Source organism: Peromyscus californicus, unplaced genomic scaffold, assembly GCF_007827085.1.
Source record: "Peromyscus californicus insignis strain IS unplaced genomic scaffold, ASM782708v3 Scaffold_9__1_contigs__length_137607984, whole genome shotgun sequence".
In the NCBI taxonomy this organism is placed as follows: Eukaryota; Metazoa; Chordata; class Mammalia; order Rodentia; family Cricetidae; genus Peromyscus; species Peromyscus californicus.
In genome coordinates this window covers 71677622-71699182 of record NW_026294617.1, presented here as the reverse complement: position 1 = coordinate 71699182, position 21561 = coordinate 71677622, and the positions used below count along the sequence as shown (strand labels likewise).

The 21561-nt window shown below is 41.3% G+C and overlaps 1 pseudogene; it reads right to left on the bottom strand.

Annotated features, from left to right (window-relative positions):
• Positions 1-1512: 1512 nt before the first annotated feature.
• On the bottom strand, positions 1513-21167 carry LOC128106618 (speckle-type POZ protein-like; annotated as a pseudogene).
• Between the last annotated feature and the right edge of the window lie 394 nt (positions 21168-21561).

Here is a 21561-nt window from a genome sequence, read left to right as displayed (position 1 = left end):
GAGAGAACCCAAGTCAGGCTAAAAGTTGTTTTTCATTGTGTTTGTGTTGGTTTAACACTGCAGTTCAAGATACCCTTGACTGGCTTAGGAGAATTGCGTATTTACAGGAGGTCATTGTGAACAATAATTCAATATCCCATCTAGAAATACATCAAAGTAACTGTTTTCTCCACTTATGTAATAAATGTGATGGTCTAAGTAATCCTCCATGGCTTAGACCTGAATTGGGAAATGGAGGCAGCAGGAATGCTGGGTGTATGAAAGGTGTATCTGGGTATACCAAATGATATCTTGTCTCTAAAACCAAAACAAACTCATAAGAGCCCCTCAAATTCCACTCCCTCTAATACTGCTCCCTCCCCAGAGGGCAGATTCTGAAGCTGGAAACAGGGCTGTCCCTCTGCAATTATATTCAGGAGGCAAAGGCTATCTGCAGTGGCAGCATGGAATATACAGGGAGTTTAAGGGAACCCTCGGAAACACATTTCCTTGGAGCTGAGGCTGTCCTTCTTAAGTGGTTTAATTTCTCAAATCCAACAAAACAAAAATTAAATGAAAGAAAAAACAAAACAAAGGCTGAGCATAATTTTTAAAGCAAGATTGAGCTGAGACATCATCATCGAGGAGAATATGTAAGTGGTGAATAATATGTCATGATTAATAAAATGAAGTGGCCCAATTAAAGGTGTATCTCTCAGTCTCTAGATCCAGATTAAAGGTGTGTGTCTCCCTTCCTCAAAATTCCTCCATTTGAAGTATGTTTACCTACTTCAACTTAAGGAATAATTTCTCACAGGTGTCCTCTCCATTTTTGGGTTTCCTTAATTCCAGATATAGTCAAGTTGAGAACCAAGAATTGCCATCTCAAGTGTGTTTTGCTTCTTGTGGTTAATGTTTTATCAATGAGGGATCATGTCAACTTTTGCACAGCTATTATTTACTCTTGTGATGATGTTACAATCATTGCTGCTATAAACACCATCAGGGAAGACGCATTTTCTTTAACTTTTCTGTGGTCTTAGTTTTTACAACATGTCAGTCGGGTGAAGAACTCACATATGGTGAGTGGGAAGCAGAGCCAGGAACCCCTTGAAGATGAATCTCTTCTTTCCTGCTTTTTATTCCATCCAGACCAACAGTCCCAGGATGACTCCAACAAACTTTAGTGGTGGTTTCTCCCCTGCCTCTCAGATAATTCTACTTGGAAGCATTCCTCCAGATCCATCTAAGGGCATGGTTTGCAACCACTTAGATTGACCAGATTTGGCTTCTCATTAGCTCATATTCTTCATCCTCCACTGCTAGGTCCTGACCTCTTCATCCTTAGAACTGTGATGCTTATTCTGCTCCTTCTTAAAAGTGAGAGATTATTCTTGTTTCCATAAAATGCAGAATACATTCAACAGAAACCATAAGGAGGGGCTTTGGGATGGATCCCCCTCTGTAGGGTGATCATCAATATGCTCCCTTCATCTCATCTCTCTCCAATTAATCCTGCCTTGGAGAGACACTCTAAACCTAGAAGACACAGAAATAAGTTCAGATTCAATCAGCTCAGTCATTCCCATTCTGGCTCTCTGTAAGTCTAGCTCCAACACTGCTTATCTGTCAATACAGGATAAATCAATCAATTGGTTTTGATCCTTTGATTTTAGATTCCTTTAGTAGACTTTGAGCACATGGCTGATTAGTAGCATAGGTGACTCTTCACCAGGCAAGTTCAGGGTCAGGGTGGTGGGTACCCCAGCTTCATATCTGTCATTTGAAGGGTTTGTAGGTGATCACTTCAAGACCCATTGTTTCTAAGAAAAGTTCTCTAAATTGTGAGTTCTCTGCTCCAATAGGCATGCTCTGGAGGGCAGGAGTGACTTGTCCACAGAGGAACTTTGAACTCCTGGGCAGTAGGCTTAGGCTTTGTTCATAAAGTTTCATATTAATGGAGAGACACGGGTGGAGCTTTTCTTTTTTCCCATTGGTGGTGATGTGATGGGATGACTTGACAGTGCCCAAAGTACTCAGATCCCCAACAGTAGGTGGCACATATCTTAAACCTGGTGTAGGATATCTTTCTACCTGAGAGAGATAATATTCATAATAGGAAAATAAAATTGAGAGAAACATAATCACACACACACACACACACACACACACACACACACACACACACACACGACTAGCAGGACTGTCTTACAAATATTTATAAACTTGGAGACACAGGGGGAATCTGGTAAAGTTTTGTACAAATTCTAAACCATGGATAGGAGCCTCATCAGCCTCTCCTGTGTGTCCATACAGAAAGTATATTAAGCAGACGTTCCTCCAGATTGAGAGACCAAATGACTTTCTAATCTATTTCATTTTTGTGTGGAAATGTCACATTCCTCTGAAGTGTAATGCAGCAATTGATCAAAGGGAGTCTTGGGTGCCTGGAATTGAGGATGAGCACACCCTAGGAGCTCCTTGGACTCCATACTCATCCCTATTACATAGGGCTTGGAGTACCCCTCTGTATTTGTTTCTGGTCTCTGGGATCTCAGTGGAACCTTCAGAAATGTAAGATAGCAACCAGAGAAGACTGCTGGGCCATGGAGTTAATCCAATAGAAAGTCTGTATTCACAGGTGGACAATTACACTTGGTGTTTGTGAACACACTGTATCATGGAACACACTGTACCATCTGGGATAGGCTCTCAAGCACAGATTCCTTATTCTGGATTGACACAATTGTGTTAACAAGAAGAATTATGAAGCCAAACAGTGGAGTTTCAACCTTTAGCATTTCTCCATCACCATGGATATTAATGGATTAGACCCTTGTTTTAATTTTGGCAGCTGGTGCTGTGTAGGTGATGGAGTTTGCAGCCCTGAGTGGTACTTCCTCCATGGAATCTGGTGATATCTCAGGCATATTCTGGACACTGAATCAGCTGGCCATGGCCAACTCTCCTATGTGTCCAAACAGAATGTGTCAATCAGATTCCTCATGCAGAGTTGACAGACCAGGTGCAGGTGTCAGAGTCCTCCAAAGCATTAGGCAGAAACTGATCATAGAGACTCTTGGGGACTTGGCTCTCAGGTTGTACTATTCCAAGAGTTCACTGACCACCACATTCCTTTTTCCCTGATTTTTGCTCTGAGAACTCTGGTATCTCAGGTCTTATCTCTGGAATCTCAGTGGAAACTGCAAAACTATTGAGGGGCAGCCTGAGAATCTCAGGGGTTGAAGATAATTTAAAAGCTAAAAGAACCTATACAGGTGTGCAGCAGACTCTAAGAGAACTCAGATACAGACCCAGACTACTATACCCAGCCAATTACTATAGATGGAAATTTAAGATATTCCACCATAAAGCCAACTTCAAGCAATATTTATGTACAAATCCAATCCTATAGAAAGTGGTTGTAGGAAAACTCCTACCTAAGGAGATTCACTACAACCATGAGTAATACAGGGAATAAATAATCTGAGAGTAGTAAAAGCAAAAGTAGGGAAACACACACATACACACAAACTCCTCCACCATCAAAACAATAGACAACACAATATTAGGAGTCAGCCATTATTGTTTATTGATCTTTCTCATAATCAGTGGTTTTGATTCCCCAGTGAAAAGTCAGACTAACAGAGTAGATATGAAATCAGATTCCACCCTTCTGCTGCATCCAAGATACATGCCTAATCCTAATGGGTAGAGATTGCCTCAGGGTAAAGGATTGGAAATAGATATTCCAAGCAAATGGATCTAAGAAATAAGCTGTATACTTGCTTTTATATCTCATCAAATAGATTTCAGCCAAGGGCTAATCAGAGAAATAAGTAAAGACACTTCACAGACATGAAAGGAAAAGGGCACCAAGATAAAACAAAAATCAGAACCAATATGTCCCAGGTAGAATTCCTTCGGGCAAGCCTGACTACCACCACCCCCACCAGACCCTGTAACCTACAATGACCACTCCACCCCCAAACCCACCCATCCTCTGAGACAGCAGTTGCTCCCTGTCAGCTTGGATTGGACCAAGAGGTGAGTCTTTGTTCTACTAGCAGATCACCCCAGCCTCTAGGCTTTAGTTCCAGGGACACAACTAGTGACCCCAGACCCCCAACCATTGCATCCCCAGGTGCAGGCCAGCAGGCAGAACTAAGGAAGCAGTCCTGACTACCATGATCTCCCACTGGAACCTGTAACTTATAATCCCCAATTCACCCCCCTAAAGTACCCATTCTCTGAGACCACAACTGCTCCTGAGACAGACTCCAACAGCTCCAATTGGACCAAGAGTGGCTCCCTGAGACAAGGACACCATTTGCATTGATTGGAGGTAGAGATGGGTAGACACCAGGGAAAGAATACATTAAACAACATGAGGAGCAATATGGCAGCACCAGAACCTCATGGTTCTACATTGGGAAGACCTGAAAATCCCAACATATAAGAAGCAGAAGAAAACAATCCAAAAAATGACTTTAAGACAAGGATAGAGGCCTTTAAAGAGGAAATGAAAATTTCCCTTAAAGAAATCAAGGAAAAGACAAACAAAAAATTGGAAGAAATCAATAAATCCCTTAAATAAAGCCAAGAAAAAGCAATCAAGCAGGTAAAAGAAATTCTTCAAGTCTTCAAAAATTGAAAAAGAGGCAATACAGAAGAAACAAAGAGAGGGAATGCTGGAAACAGAATATCTGAGTAAACAAACAGGAACTACAGCTGCAAGCATAACCAACAGAAAGCAACGTTTCGAAGAGAGAATCTCTGGCATTGAAGATATAGAAGAAACATATGCATCAGTTAAAAAAAAATTAAAGCCAGCCAAGTCATAACACAAAATGTCCCGGAAATCTGTGACACCAGGAGAAGTCCAAAGACCAATCCAAAGAATAATAGGGATAGAAAAAGGAGAAGAATATCACCTCAAAGGCATAGAGAATATATTCAACAGAATCACAGAAGAAAACTTTCCCAACCTAAAGAAGGAAATGCATATGAAGATACAAGAAGCTTACAGAACACCAAATAGACTGCAAAAAAAAAAGGTATCTCCTCATCACATAAAATCAAACCACTAAACCTACAAAATATAGAAAAAATAATAAGAGCTGCAAAGGAAAAAAAAAAAAGCAAAGTAACATATAACGTCAGACCCATCAGAATAACATCTGACTTGAGAACTGAGACTTTGAAAGCCAGAGGATCTTGGATAAAGGTTATGCAGACACTAAGAGACCATGCAGGCCAACTCAGGAAAACTCTCAATCATCATAGACAGAGTAAACAAAATATTCCATGATAAAACCAGATTTAAACAATACCTATCAAAAATCTAGCCACAGAAAAAGCAATAGAAGAAAAAATCCAACCCAAAGAAGTTAGATGTACCCATGAAAACACAGGCAATAGATAGTCCTACACCAGCAAATCCCAAAGAAGGGAAATACATAACACTACCACCAAAATAACAGGAATTAACAATCACTCATCATTAATATCTCTTAATATCAATGGACTCAGTTCACCTATAAAAAGACACAGGCTTATAGAATGGATATTAAAACAGAATCCATCCTTCTGTTACATACCATACAAGAAAAACACCTCGACTTCAAAGACAGACACTACATCAGAGTAAAGATGTGGGAAAAGTCTTTCCAGTCAATTGGACTTATGAAACAAACTTGTGTCGCTATCCGAATATGTAACAAAATAGGCTTCAAACTTAAATTAATCAAAAGAGATCAAAAAAGGACATTATGTATTCATCACAGGAAAAATCCATCAAGATGAAGTCTCAATTCTGAACATTTATGCCCCAAACACAAGGGCACCCACATATGGAAAAGAAATATTACTAAAGCTTAAATCACACATCAAACCACACACACTAATAGTGGGAGACTTCAACTTTCCACTCTCACCAATGGACAGGTTGACCAGACAGAAACTTAACAGAGAAATAAGGGAACTAACAGATGTTATGACTCACATGGTCTTAATAAACATCTACAGAACATTCCACCCAAACACAAGAGAACGTGTCTTCTTCTCAGCACCCCATGAAACCTTCTCTAAAATTGACCACATACTCTGTCACAAAGCAAATCTCAACAGATATGAAAAATTGGAATAAACTCCTGTATTTTATCAGACCACCATGGCTTAAAGTTAGAATTCAAAAACAACACAAATTACAGAAAGCTTTTAAATCATGGAAACTGAAAAATGCTCAACTAAATCACCACTGTGTCAAGGAAGAAATAAGAAAGAAATTAAAGACTTCTTAGAATTCAATGAAAATGAATGTACATCATACTCAAACTTATGGAACACTATGAAAGCAGTACTAAGAGCAAAGTTCATAGCTCTAAATGTCTACATAATCTCACACTAGTAATTAACAGAACCCCTGAAAGCTCTAGAACAAAAAGAATCAAACTCACCCAGGAAGAGTAGATGCCAGCAAATAATCAAATTGAGGGCTGAAATAAATAAAATAGAAACAGAGATAACAGTATAAAGAGCTAATGAAACAAAGAGTTGGTTCTTTGAGAAAATCAACAAGATAGAAAAACCCTTATCCAAACTAAATAAAAGACAGAGAGAGAATATCCTAATTAACAAAATCAGAAACAAAAAGGGAGACATAAAAACTGACAACAAGGAAATCCAGAGAATCATCAGGTCATACTTCAAAAACCTGTACTCCACAAAATTGGAAAAATCTACAAGAAATGGACAATTTTCTGGATAGTAAAATACACTCAAATTAAGTCAAGACTAGATAGGCAATTTAAATAGACCTATAACCCCTAAGGAAATAAAAGCAGTCATTACAAGTCTCCCAACCAAAAAACCCGAGGGTCAGATGGTTTCAGTGCAGAATTCTACCAGAATGCCAAAGAAGAGCTATTACCAATAATCCTCAAATTGTTCCACACAATAAAAACAGAAGGAACATTGTCAAACTCTTTTTGTGAGGCTACAGTTACCCTGACACCCAAAACACACAAAGATGCCACAAAGAAAGAGAATTACAGACCAACCTCACTCATGAACATTGATGCAAAAATACTCAATAAAATACTGGCAAACTGAATCTAGGAACACATAAAAAAAAAATCATCCATCATGATCGAGTAGGCTTCATCCCAGAGATGCAAGGTGGTTCAACATATGCAAATCTGTCAATGTAATCCATCATATAAACAAACTGAAAGAAAAAAACCCACATAATCATCTCATTAGATGCTGAAAAAGCCTATGAAAAATCCAACACCCCTTCATGATAAAGGTCTTGGAGAGATCAGGAATACAACATACCTAAATATAATAAAAGCAATTTACAGCAAGCCAACAGCAACTATCAAATTAAATGGAGAGAAACTCAAAGAGATTCCACTAATACCAGGAACAAGACAAAGCTGACCATTCTCCCCATTTCTATTCAATATAGTACTCATAGTTCTAGATAGAGCAATAAAAACACAAAGGTAGATCAAGGGGATAGAAATTGGAAAGGAAGATGGCAAACCTTTGCTATTTGCAGATGATATGATAGTAAATAAAGTGACCCCAAAAATTCTACCATGGAAATCCTACAAATGGTAGACACCTTCAGTAATGTGGCATGATACAAGATTAACTAAAAAAAAACAATAGCCCTCCTCTATACAAATGATAAACAGGCTGAGAAAGAAATCAGAGAAACATCACCCTTTACTATAGCCACAAATAATATAAAATACCTTGGGGTAACTTTAACCAATCAGTGAAAGACCTGTATGACAAGAACTTTAAGTCTCAGAAGAAAGAAATTGAAGAAGATATCAGAAAATGGAAAGATCTCCCATGTTCATGGATAGGTAGAAACAACATAGTAAAAATGGCAATATTACAAAAGCAATCTACAGATTCATGCAATATCCATCAAAATTCCAACACAATTCTTCACAGACCTCAAAAGAACAATACTCAATTTGATATGGAAAAGAGAAAACCTAGGATATCTAAAACAAGCTTTTACAATAAACAACTTCTGAGGTATCATCATCTCTGCTTTCAAGCTCTACTATAGAGCTATAGTAATACAAAAAGCTTAGTATTGGCATAAAAACCAACATGTGCACCAATGGAATCAAATGGAAGTTCCTGACATTAATCCACACACCTATGAACACCTGATTTTTGACAAAAAAGCCAAGACTGTACAATGTAAAAGAGAAAGCATCTTCAAGAAATGGTGCTGGCATAACTGGATATCAACGTGTTGAAAATTGCAAATAGATCCATAACTATCATCATGCACAAAACTCAAATGCATGTGGATCAAAGACCCCAACATAAATCCAGCTACACAGAACCTGATAGAAGAGAAAGTAGGAAGTATCCTAGAAATCATAATGCTCAACTGAATCACCAATGGGTCAAGGAAGAAATAAAGAAAGAAATTAAAGTCTTCCTAGAGATCAATGAAAATGAATATACCACATACTCAAACTTATGGGATGCTATGAAAGCAGTGCTAAGAGGAAAATTCATAAGTACTAAATGCCCACATAAGGAAATTGGAGAAATCTCACACTAGTGACTTAACAGCACACCTGAAAGCCTTAGAACAAGAAGAAGCAAAGTTCCCCAGGAGGAATAGACACCAGGAAATAATCAAATTGACAGCTGAAATCGATAAAATAGAAACAAAGAGAACAATACAAAGCATCAATGAAACAAAGAGTTGGTTCTTTGAGAAAATCAACAAGATAGACAAACCCTTATCCAAACTAACCAAAAGGCAGCGAGAGAGCATCCAAATTAGCAAAATCAGAAATGAAAATGGAGACAGAACAACTAACATTGAGTTAATCCAGAGAACTATCAGGTCATACTTCAAAAACCTGAACTCCACAAAACTGGAAAATCTAAAAGAAATGGACAATTTTCTGGATAGGTACCACATACCTAAGTTAAATCAAGACTAGATAAACTATTTAAACAGACCAATAAGCCCTAAGGAAATAGAAACGGTCATTAAAAGTCTCCCAACAAAAAAAAAAGCCCAGTACCAGAAGGTTTCAGTGCAGAATTCTACCAGATTTTCAAAGAAGAGATAATACCAATACTCTTTAAATTGTTCCACACAATAGAAACAGAAGGAACATTACCAAACTCCTTCTACGAGGCTATAATTACCCTGTCTCCCAAGCCAAACAAAGATGCCACAAAAAAAGAGAACTAGAGACCAATCTCCCTTATGAACACTGATGCAAAAAAACTCAATAAAATACTGGCAAACAGACTCCAAGAACACATCAAAACATGATCAAGTAGGCTTCATCCCAGGGATGCAAGGATGGTTCAACATAAGAAAATCTGTCAATGTAATACACCATATAAACAAACTGAAAGAAAGACAAAAACACATGATCATCTCACTAGATGCTGAAAAGACCTTTGACAAAATGCAATACCCCTTCATAATAGAGGTCTTGGAGAGATCAGGAATACAGGGAACATACCTAAACAAAATAAAGGCAATTTACAGCAAGCCAACAGCCAACATCTAAGTAAATGGAGAGAAACTCAAAGCAATTCCACTAAAATCAGGAACGAGGCAAGGCTGTCCACTCTCCCCATACTTATTCAATATAGTACTTGAAGTTCTAGCTAGAGCAATAAGACAACAAAAGGAGATCAAGGGAATACATATTGCAAAGGAAGAAGGCAAGCTTTCACTATTTACAGATGACATGATAGTATGCATAAGTGACCCCAAAATTAGACAAAGGAACTCATATAGCTTTTAAACACCTTCAGCAACGTAGCCGGATACAAGATTAACTAAAAAAAAAATCAGTAGCCCTTGTATATACAAATGACAAATGGACTGAGAAAGAAATCAGAGAAACATCACCCTTTACAATAGCCACAAATGATATAAAATACCTTGCGGTAACTCTAACTAAGCAAGCGAAGGACCTGTATGAAAAGAACTTTAAGTCCTCAAAGAAAGAAATTGAAGATAATGTCAGAAAATGGAAAGATCTTCCATGCTCATTGATAGGTAGGATTAACACAGTAAAAATGGCAATGTTACCGAAAGTAATATACAGATTCAATGCAATTCCCATCAAAAATCCCAACACAATTCTTCACAGATCTGCAAAGAACAATATTCAACTTCATATGGAAACATAAAAAACCCAGGATAGCCAAAAGAATCCTGTACAATAAAACAACCTCTGGAGGCATCCTGATCTCTGACTTCAAGCACTACTACAAAGCTATAGTAATAAAAACAGCTTGGTACTGGCATAAAAACCGATATGTGGACCAATGAAACCAAACTGAAGACCCTGACATTAATCTGCACACTTATGGGCATATGATTTCCAACAAAGAAGCCAAAACTGTACAATGGAAAAAGAATTCATCTTCAACAAATGGTGCTGCATAACTGGATGTCAACATGTAGAAGACTGCAAATAGATCCATATCTGTCAACATGCACAAATTTAAGTCCAAGTAGATCAAAGACCTCAACATAAACCCAGTTACTCTAATCCTGATAGAAGAGAAAGTAGGAAGTAGTCTTGAATGCATTGGCGCCGGAGATCACTTTCTAAATATAATACCACTAGCTCAGACACTGAGAGAAACAATTAATAAATTGGGCCTCTGAAAATGAGAAGCTTTTGTAGGGCAAAGGACACAGTGAACAAGACAAAATGACAGCCTACAGAAAGGGAAAAGATCTTCACCAACCCCACATCTGATAGAGGGATGATATCCAGTACATATAAAGAACTCAAGAAATTAGACATCAAAATACCCAACAGTCCAATTAAAAAATGGGCTATAGAGCTATAAAGAGAATTCTCAACAAAAGAATCTCAAATGGCTGAACAACATTTAAGGAATTGCTCAACATCCTTAGTCATCAGGAAAACGCAAATCAAAATGACTCTGAGATGCCACCTTACACCGGTCAGAATGGCTAAGATAAAAATCACTGAAGACAGCTTATGATGGAGAGCATGTGGAGCAAGGCGAACACTCCTACACTGTTGATGGCAATGCAAACTTGTACAGCCACTTTGGAAGTCAATATGGCACTTTCTTAGAAAATTAGCAATCAACTTTCCTCAAGACCCAGCTATATCACTCTTGGGCATATACCCAAGGAATGCTCAATCATACCACAAGGACACATGCAGCATTATTTGTAATAGCCAGAACCTGAAAACAACCTAGATGCCCCTCAACTGAAGAATGGGTAAATAAAATGTGGTACTTACACACAGTGGAGTATTACTCAGCAGAGAAAACAATGACATCATGAGGTTTGCAGGCAAATGGATGGATCTAGAAAAAATCATCGTGAGTGAAGTAACCCAGACTCAGAAACACAAACATGGTATGTACTCACTCATAAGTGGACACTAGATGTAAAGCAAAGGATAAACAGACTGCAACTCACAACTCCAAGGAGGCTACCTAGTAAAGAAGACCCTAAGAAAGACACAGGGATCACCCAACAACAGAGAAATGTATGACATCTACATGAGTAAACTGGGGGTGAGGGGGTAATGGAGGGCAAGGGTAGGGGGAAAGAGAGCTTAGGGGAGCGGGAGGTCCCAGCTGGATCAGGAGCAGTGTGGGAGATTGGAGAGGGATATACCATGATTCATGAAGACTCCAGGGGAATAGGAAGAAGCAGAGTGCTAGAGAGGTCCCCTAAAATCCACAAAGATACCTCCACTGTAGACTACTGGCAATGGTCGAGAGAGTGCCTGAGCTGACCTGCTCTGGTGATCGGATGGTTGAACACCCTGGCTGTCATGATAGAACTCTCATCCAGTGTCTGATGGAAGCAGATGCAGAGATCCACAGCTGAGCCCCAGGTGGACTCCAGGAGTTCAATGGACAAAAGAGAGGAGGGATTGCATGAGCGAGAGATATCAAGACCACAATTGGAAAAAGCACAGGGATTAAAAGCCAAACTAGTGTAAATGTATAAACTGTGAACCAATGGCTGAGGAGCCCCCTTGGAACTGGACCAGGCCCTCTGGATAAGTGAGACAGTTGATTAGCTTGAACTGTTTGGGAGGCCCCCAGGCAGTGTAGGTGGGACCTGTCCTTGGTACATGAGCTGGCTTTTTGGAGCCTGGGGCCTATTCTGGGACACTTTGCCCAGACACACCTATCAAACATCCAGGATTCCTACTTCCTCTGTTTCCCAATGCAAGCCTAAGCCAAAGAAGGAAGAGTAAATTATACATTCATTACATATATGGAGGAAATATAGATAATTAGACCTATTTCTAGACATTTTTCACAATGACCTTCCTGCATATAAGCAATCCTCCTAAGCCTGTCTCAAGAGTATCTTGAGCTGTATGGGTTAACCATACACACAATGAAAAGTAACTTTCAGCCTGATTTGGGTTCTTTCCCATTCTGTTTTTGAAAGGGAGTGTCCTTCCACAGTCTTGACTGTCTTTGAACTCATTCTATAGACTAAGCTGACTGAAAAATATAGAGATCTGCCTACCTCTGCCTTTTGAGGCCTGGTATCAAATGTTTGACTTCTTAAATCCTTAGAGAGACAATAATAAAATGATTGGCAAGGGCAGGAATAAGACATACTGAAAAAATATTCTTTTTTTTTTTTTTTTTTCTGGAGACAGGGTTTCTCTGTGTAGCTTTGTGCCTTTCCTGGAACTCGCTTTGTAGACCAGGTTGGCCTCGAACTCACAGAGATCCACCAGCCTCTGCCTCCCGAGTGCTGGGATTAAAGGCGTGCGCCGCCACCGCCTGGTGAAAAAATATTCTTAAATTAGTGGAATGAAAGTGGTAGGCCCTATGTACTCTAGCACTCAGAGCCTGAGGGGATGTAATCGAGAGTCCTCTGGCCTGGGCTGTATACTGAGTTTCACCACAGCATGAAGAGATGGAAGAAAACAACAAGGAGACATAAAGACATTTCTCTCCACCTTTGAATTTGGCTTGATTTTTCTCTTGCCCCTGCCCAAAGCAGAACGAGATTTTTCTCAGGGTCTCTGTGTTTCCATATATGTATATATATTTACTTCATTTTTTTTTTTTTTATTTTAAGACTGTCTTGCTGCATTCCTTTCACCTCATCCTCACAGGTAAGAAGATTATGCATGAGCACCACCCATCCTGACTCTTGACCCCTTTAAGGAATGCTCTGGAGAATAAATAAATCTTAAATATTCAGTGAGTCTCGGACATCCTCTACTTGATCTCCAGGCAGCATTCTTCTCTCTGTGGTATTGCACATATGCATGCTGTCATCTGTTTTGCAGGAGATAAAGTCAGGAATGTCCAACATGTTAGGCAAGTTCCCTACTTCTGAACTATATATATTTTCACACTTTACCCTCCTTGGGCCTTCCCTTCATTTCTTCCTTTCTTAAGGCTCATCACTGTCCCAAAGAGAACTGGTTCCAGCAAGGACACAGAACACTTGGCACTGTAATTCTGAGGTGGATGTTACTCATTCCTTCTTGTGTGGGTATGATAGACCCCAGACCCAGGGTACTACCTTCTCAGTTGGGCGCCCCAAGAACCCAGACTCTGGTCCAGTTGATGCAAACAGCAAGAGGTTTATTGATGCAGCTATACAATCAGTCGGGCTACTCTCCTCCCAAGATCGAGAGTCGTGCCTACTGCAGCCACATGGGCACTTTTAAAGGAAAAACCCACAAAAGCCATAAGATTACAATTCCCATACAATTTTGTTTCGATTGATTTATGGCTAGAGACTAATTTCACAAGATCATGGCCTGATCACAGGGTGGGGACAGTCACGTCTGTCCGCATGCACATTCTTCCCAAAACCTCAAGGGGTGGGAGTGAAGTTTACACAAAGGTTAGAGTGGTCTTTCCTGGAACACTTGCAATTATCCCAGTCACAGTTGAGCACATCTCTTAACAGAAATCTCTTTACATTGTTGCATTGTGGCAGGGGTGGCTGAGTCAGTTTGCCTTTGGAACTAGCTTTTAAGTTCCTCATTCTCCTGGGGCTTGGGGGTGTGTGTAAGCCTGAAGGGTTAGGGTCTTTCAGGGACATGGGGATTCACATCTCTAATCTCAGAACTCACAGAGTATAAGACTTTGGGTCCAATCTGCTCTACATCAGGAATTCTAGATAGGCACAACTACCTAGTGAGATCATATCACAAATTAATAGTGATGATGATGATGGTGCTTTAAGTATACTAATAAAAATAATAATATGATAATAATAATAAAGTCTTGATGTTCTTTATTAATGTTAAAGACAAGCTTTCTATACCATTTACTAAAAACTAGCAGTGTGGTTAAGGTAATTGAATAGAAATTCATGAACTAGCCATGATGTGGTAGTCTATGGCTTTGACCACAGTAGTCTGAAAGCAAAGGCTGATTCAACTCTATGTGTCTGAGGCTAACTTGGTCCATAGAGCATCTTCTAGGAGAGCCAGACATGCAGAGTGAAAAGCCATCAAAAAAGAAAGAACAAGGGACATAGGGATGAAATCATGACTTCCCACCTCTTTGTGGGAGCCTATAGAGGTTTCCTAGTGAGATCCGTGCTTGCTTTACCTAGCAGGACTGCATAAGAAGATGACTGGACCATGGACCTGGATGCCAGGTGTTTGGAAGGGTCTATACTTGGTTGTATCTAGCAAGGGGGAGGTCTTTTTCTCCTCAATGTGCTCAACTGTGACTGGGATAATTGCAAGTGTTCCAGGAAAGACCACTGTAAACTTGTGGCAGGGGTGTAACCTTGGCATTGTTATAAGAAGCCCTTTTGAATAAAGTTCTGGGCCATTGGGTATTGACCTAGGTCCTCCTGAAGCTATCTTGTATTTCTGTCTTCCTTCTTCTCGGATAGGCCTATCATTCTAAGTTCTGTATTCCTCTCTCCTCCTCATAGGAACCCTGTATAAGGTGGGGGCTGGTCCCCCACACCTCTTGAATTCCTGCTAAAATATTTCAGACTGCCAAAGCTTTAGAGAACAAACTAGTTTTTCAGAGCTACTCCATCATCTTGGCTGTCTGAACCCAATCTAAAGAGAAAGCTGGACTCAAAAATGCAGAGATCTGCCTACCTCAGCCTCCTGAGGGCTGAGATTAAATGCTTGGCTTTTTATAATTCAATTTTTTATTGATTCTTTGTGGGTTTCACATCATACATCCCAATCCATCCATCTCCCTGTCCCTTCATAGCCACCCTCCACCCTTACAGCCTCTCCCACAAAACAAAACAAAATTCAAAAGAGAAACAAAAAAATCAAAACAAAAACAACCAAACTAACTACCATACAAAAATAAAGTCCCAGAGTAGAGGCTGTAGTGTGACATAGTGAGTCCCACAGTGTACCCTTTAGTCCATCTTTACTTTACATCTTTACTTGTAAGTGTTCATTGCAATGAACAATGAGTCATTGTTCTGGTCTGAGGTCTCTGGCTTCTCCTATACCAGCTAGCTACATGGGTCCTCACTGGGACTCCTCTTGGATAACCTTCGTTGTTGCCTTGTGTCATAGAGATCCTTTGTGTCACAGAGATCCTGCAGCTTTGGATCTGTAGGTCTGGCCACTTCACATGCTCCAGCAGTTCATCCATGAGGTGAATGTTGGATGAACCACCTCATAGTCCTGGTTCTGGGCTTGGGTGGTAGCTGGGTTGGTCAGCCTCCCAGCTTTCCCTCATGGACACCAACAAGGTGAGTTCTCTAGCATTGCCATTGCTAGCTCACCCACTGAGGCAGGCAGCAAGGAGTACAGTCACCTCTCCTGTCCTCTCACCCTCAGGCAGTCTCACCTGCACCACCACCCCACCCACCAACAAGGTCAGATCTACTTTGTTGTCCTTGTGAGGTATCAGAACTGGTGTCCTGGTGGGGTGTCAGATCTAGTGGGACTGGGAAACAAGAGTGCTCAGGATCCATGGTGTGAAATTTCCAAATAATCAGTAAAAATACTTTGAAACAATTGGGGGAGAATTTGTGTAGAATCCACAGGAGATTTTAGCTGGGTGGGTGAGTGGGGAAGAAAGCTGTAGCTGGTGTTCTGTTGTAATTCTAGGGATGAGACTGGGGGATTGGGTTTGGAGGGAAGGAGGAAGTTCTTCAGTTGGCTTACCTGTTTCTTTGTCTTGTTCTACTGGTGTGTTCTTAGTGAATGCTTGCTGCTGGAGGCTGGGATGATGGGTTGAGTTGGGGAAGGAAGATTGGGGAAGAAAATCGTAGTGAACCAGTGGGGATAGGGTCTGACAGGAAAGAGACCACAGCAGATTTTCTACTACAGAGGAGAGGATGACACCAGGAAAGTTGAAATTAGAGGAGCAAAGGTAGAGTTGTGGATCTTGCATTCAGCCTACTTGTTTCCCTGGAAAGAGTGGGTTAGCAAGGGTACCTTGCTGGGTTGGGAGCTGGGACAAAGCAATGAGTCGGGGGTGTGGAGATTAGAAGGGGAAGATGTATGGGATCTGCACACAGGGGTGCAGAGAAGGTTTCAGGGTGCTCTGCTGCAGAGCTGGGGATGAGAATGGGGCATTGGATCTGAAAGAACAGAGAGAGAAGAGAAGATCTGCAGGCAACCTACCTTGTTTTCTGGCACGCATGGCCTGGAGTTGTGGTTTCCAACCTGTGTGTCCCAAACTCTTTGGTGGTCTAAGGATGCTTCCAAGAGGTAGAATATCAGAAAACCTGCATATCAGATATTTACATTATTACTCATAATAGTAGCAAAATTACAGATCTTTGTAACAATGAAATAATCCTCACATGTATTACAGGGTCTGAGCATTAGCAAGGTTGAGAACTGTTGACCTAGACAGTGTGAATTCTTTCGGAATCAATGCCCTGCAACATTGTCAATACAATGAGACTTTTGCTGGCCTGGACCAAAAACACTTCTCTGTCAGATGGAGTATGATCTACTCACATTTGCCTACTTTTCTCAGTTTTCATAAGAGCATTATGGGGCATGTTCTACTCTGCCAATAATAAGTGCTAAGAAGGAAGGAGCGGCCTCCTGATACTGGTGTGGCAATGAGGATTCCGCACACACATGCACAGATTAGCAGAGCTGGATGGACTAAAATGGGGTTCTGTAAACAGAAATACTACTAGATCCTACAAACTTATTGAAAAATTTTTATTTGTGTCATTTGACTAGGGTTTTGTATACTTCCCTAGAGTACAGCAGAGTCAAACCTGACCCCTCAGCATTCCAACTTCTTTACAGTTATAGTAAAGTGGGAGAGGCCTGGTTACTTTTCCCCAGTGTCACCGTAAATGATCCACACATCCCATAGTCTACCCAAGTGTCATTTGTAACATCACTGGCTGCTGCTTCTGGAAGACACCTGTAGGTCCCAGCTGAACAGCTCCTTGGATTGTTACAGGCTTCTGAGAGCGTGCTCCAGGAATGGACCCTGTGCAGAAGCCAGGGAATGGTATGCTTCAGCCACCAAGTGGGGACATGACTCCACCATTGTCTTCTAGCTGGAGGTCTCAGAAACCTCAGAAGCATGAGCTGTAATGAAATTCAGTGTCTGGGTTTTCAGCAGCTCTTAGCTGTGGAGGTCAGCCAGGTAGAGATTGTGGGCAGCATTCTCCACAGAAAGGTCCCTGCAGAGGGCATCCTCACACATGACCTTCAAACGCTCCAGGCCATACTTGTCAGCAGCTGCTAGCACAGCATCTGCCATGCTGTCCAGGTCTGGTGCCTTCCCAGTGTAAATGAAGCCCACCATTGCCTTGAAGACTTGTGGCTCCAGGTCATGTATCTCAACGCGGTTCCTTTTGCTCTCCTCCATGTCATGTTCAAACATGGCTCTGAAAACTGGAGAGCTAAGATGGCCTTGTGAGCCTGAAATTCCTGGTCAGCTACCACCAGGCAGCAGTCTGTGAATTGGGAATTCTCCCACAGCTCTCCTACCTCATCTGCCAGTGTGCACCTGAGAGCCTGGATCCCTGGCTTCCTGTTCTGTTCAGAGATGCTGAAGGAGTGCTGGACCATGCTCACCTTGCCAAGGCCCATGGGACAAGAGGAAATCTCGAAGGATGAACATTTTGAATCCCCAGTCATAGCCTTGTATGAACCTAAAGACTATAGGGCTCCTCACACCTTGGGTTTTCTCTACTTCAGCATTTAAGACTGAGAACCGGAACTTTGCCCAAACATGACTCTTTAGAAAGCTGAGCAACACTAGGTACACTGACATGTAATCTGCACTTTCTTCATCCACTCCCTTCAGGTGTACTCTCAAACACCATTTGTCATTAACTCCTATTGAGAAAGTTGGGCTTCTAATGTGTTTCCGAATTTCCTCCAGAATAAAAGAGAACTTGTTGATGGTCCACCTGTAGAGAAATTCTGGATGCTGACCTGTGTGTAGTCCCAGGACCCAGAAAGGTCCCTGACATTTCTCCTGGAGGTAGTTTGAAGGTTAAACTGGATCCAAAATGAACAACTAGGAATTATTTTCTCTTCACCCTGTAGGACTCAATAATAGACACGATTTAGATTTTTTACTTTCTGTTTCTCCTCTGTTCCCTCTTCTATAAGGCTCGAAATTTGGGTCTCTGAAATTTTCTATCCAGATTTCAATATTAGTTTCAGAGAAGACAGTATAGGCTACTAAGGACTGTTACATCATTCCAATTTTTTCTAGATTGCATCAAAGGTCAATAGGTAACTAGTTTTGACAATTATAGACAACTTTTGAAATTTTGGAACATTTTATACACTCATATCAAAAAAGTTGAACTAGGGTTCTCTAGAGGAACAGAACATATACAAGGAAATCCCTCTGTCTTAACAAAGGGGCTTTAATAGAATGACTTAGGGCTGCAGTCCTACTAATCTTACAATGACTGGCTGTGAAGAGAAAGTCCAAGGATCCAGTACTCAGTCCAGGAGGTTGGACATGTCAGCTGCTCTTCAGTATATTCTGCAATTCTGAAGAAGGATTCTCTAATGCCAGGCAAAGGATGGACTTGCTACAAGGTGAGGGCAAGTCAGCATAGAGCAACAGCTTCCTTCTTCCATGTCCTTCTATAAGCTTCCAGCAGAGGGCATGGCTGAATTTAGAGTGTGTCTCCCATCTTCAAGATCTGGATTAAAAGTGTTTGTCTTCAGGCCTTGAAATCCCAGTAAAATGTTACCTCCAAAGTCTGTATTAACTTAACTTAAGCACAGCATTTCTCACTGTTGTGCCCTCCATTTTAGGGTTTTAGTCAATTCCATGTCTTGTTAAGTTGAGAACCAATAATAACCACCACAAGTGTATTTTGCTTACTGTGGTTCATCTTCCAATAAAATAAGTGATGGTGTCCATTCCTACAAAGCTGTTATCCCCCTTGTCCACGGCCTTCATTGGCTATGGCTGGCCCCTATTGCAGGCTTCAGTCTCTTGCCATTTCCCACAGATGTGGTCTGAGATATCGTTCGCACTGTGAGACCCCTGTCCCAGGGCTGTGTAAGCCCCACCCTCATTCTCTCACTTGACAAAGCATTGAATGAATTGTGCCTGCCACTGTCTGCCCTCAGTGGGCTATGCCCTGGCCCTCATTATCTGGCTTGATGAGCCAATCCTCAATACTCACTTGATCTAGGGGATGCCTGAGATTGTACTCTTGGATTATGTTTGTTTTCTTATTTTTTTATTTTTTTTCTCTCTGCCGTGCTCATGGGAAATAAAGCTTCCCAATCTATTAGCCCTATCTCTCCCCTGGATGTCTTCTGGAAATTTTTTTTTCATAGTTTTTCAAGACAGGGTTTCTCTGTGTAGCTTTGGAGCCTGTCCTCGAACTCACAGAGATCCGCCTGCCTCTGCCTCCCGAGTGCTGGGATAAAAGGCGTGTGCCACCAACGCCTGGCTGTCTTCTGGAAATTCTTAAGCCTCTCAGCTTAATGCCTTACTTAAAGACCTCTAAGCTTGTCTGCCTTTGTACTAAGAAAAGGTCTAAATATACCTTAGATAACAATAAAAAATGGCCACCTAATGGCTCCTTAGACCCCGATATTTTACAGGAATTATCTAACTTCTACCAGAGAATGGGCAAATGGAAAGAGTTACCTTCTATCCAATCTTTTCTTACCTGAGTTCTAAACCCTCCCTTCTTGATTCCTTCTCTCCTGTCCTTATGCCCCAATACTTTCTAATAACCTACTTCCTGAGGAGTGCAGACAATTTTGGGAGCAGGCAAAGATACATGCAGACGAGTTTCATCAAACTAATGCTGCCCATCCACCTGGGACCAAGGGGGTTCCCGATCAGGACTCATTGGGATTACTGTAGTGGGTAGCCATTCCAGCTTTGATCTGGAAGTTCCAACCCCCATTGAGACTTTGGCAACTGTCATGCCTACAAGGCAGGGCCAAGGGAGGCACCTGGAGACCCAAGATCTGGATCAGGGAGCGCTCTCTCCGTGCTGAGACCCTGGATAATGGAGGTGGACCAAGCAGAGGTCGAGAGAACACCGCTGGACTGTGATACACCTTCCCCAGACCCCGCGACCTACCTATCCCTTAATTTGTAAGTTACGCCATTAAATAAATCTCCTTTTAACTACGTGGAGTGGCCTTAATAATTACCCCAATAATTACAATACCCTAGGTGGTTCTCTAGTTAGGGATTGGTTTACAACCTGCCTCCTGGCAGGTCTTCATAAAGCTGTCCTCAAACCAGTAAATTATGAAAAGCTAAAAAATGTAATTCAAGATAATAAAAAAAAAATTTGTCTCACTTTCTAGAACTGCTTACAAAGGTTCTCTTATAATATACAAGTCTTAATCCTGAGAGTCCAGAGGGCAGACAGCTCCTTATGACCCACTTTGTCTCCCAGAGCTTCCCTGACATTAGGGCTAAACTTAAGCATCTGGAGAGAGGGCCTCTGTCCCCACACGCAGAAGTCTTAGTGGTAGCATTTAAGGTGTACCATGGGAGAGATGAAAAAGCCCATAGACATGACTGCCAAATGCTGACAGAAGCTATCTAACCAGCTGCCTGAAGGCCTCCGGGTCCCTGTATTAAGTGTGGTATAGAAGGCCACTGGGCTCATGCCTACCCTGCCCCATGAGTGGCCACTTGTCCAAAGTGCCACCATGAGGGACAATGTTCAGCTGAATGCCCGTGTGCACCACTGGCATGGGGACATCAAACAGAGACTACCCGCCAGCCCATCTCCTAGGTTTGGCCATTTTCAAGGATTGAAGGTGCCCTGTTCCCTGCCCAACCACAGCCATCTCTCACAGGGAACCTAGGGTAGCCATGACAGTATCGGAGTGATCCACTTCCTTCCTTTTGGTGCTGGAGCCACTCACTCAATCCTAAGGGAGTTTTGGGGTCCCACCTCTCCTCATCTCCCTATGTCAATGTAGGGAGATTTACCTACCTAACCAGACCTTACCAATTAGTTGTATTTTCAGGGGTATCCCTTTCACCCATACATTTTTAGTTGTTGTAATCTGCCCTGTGCCCCTAATGGGAAGAGATTGTCTAGCTAAGGTAGGACCTTTTATTTTGTTTGCTCCTCCCATTTGA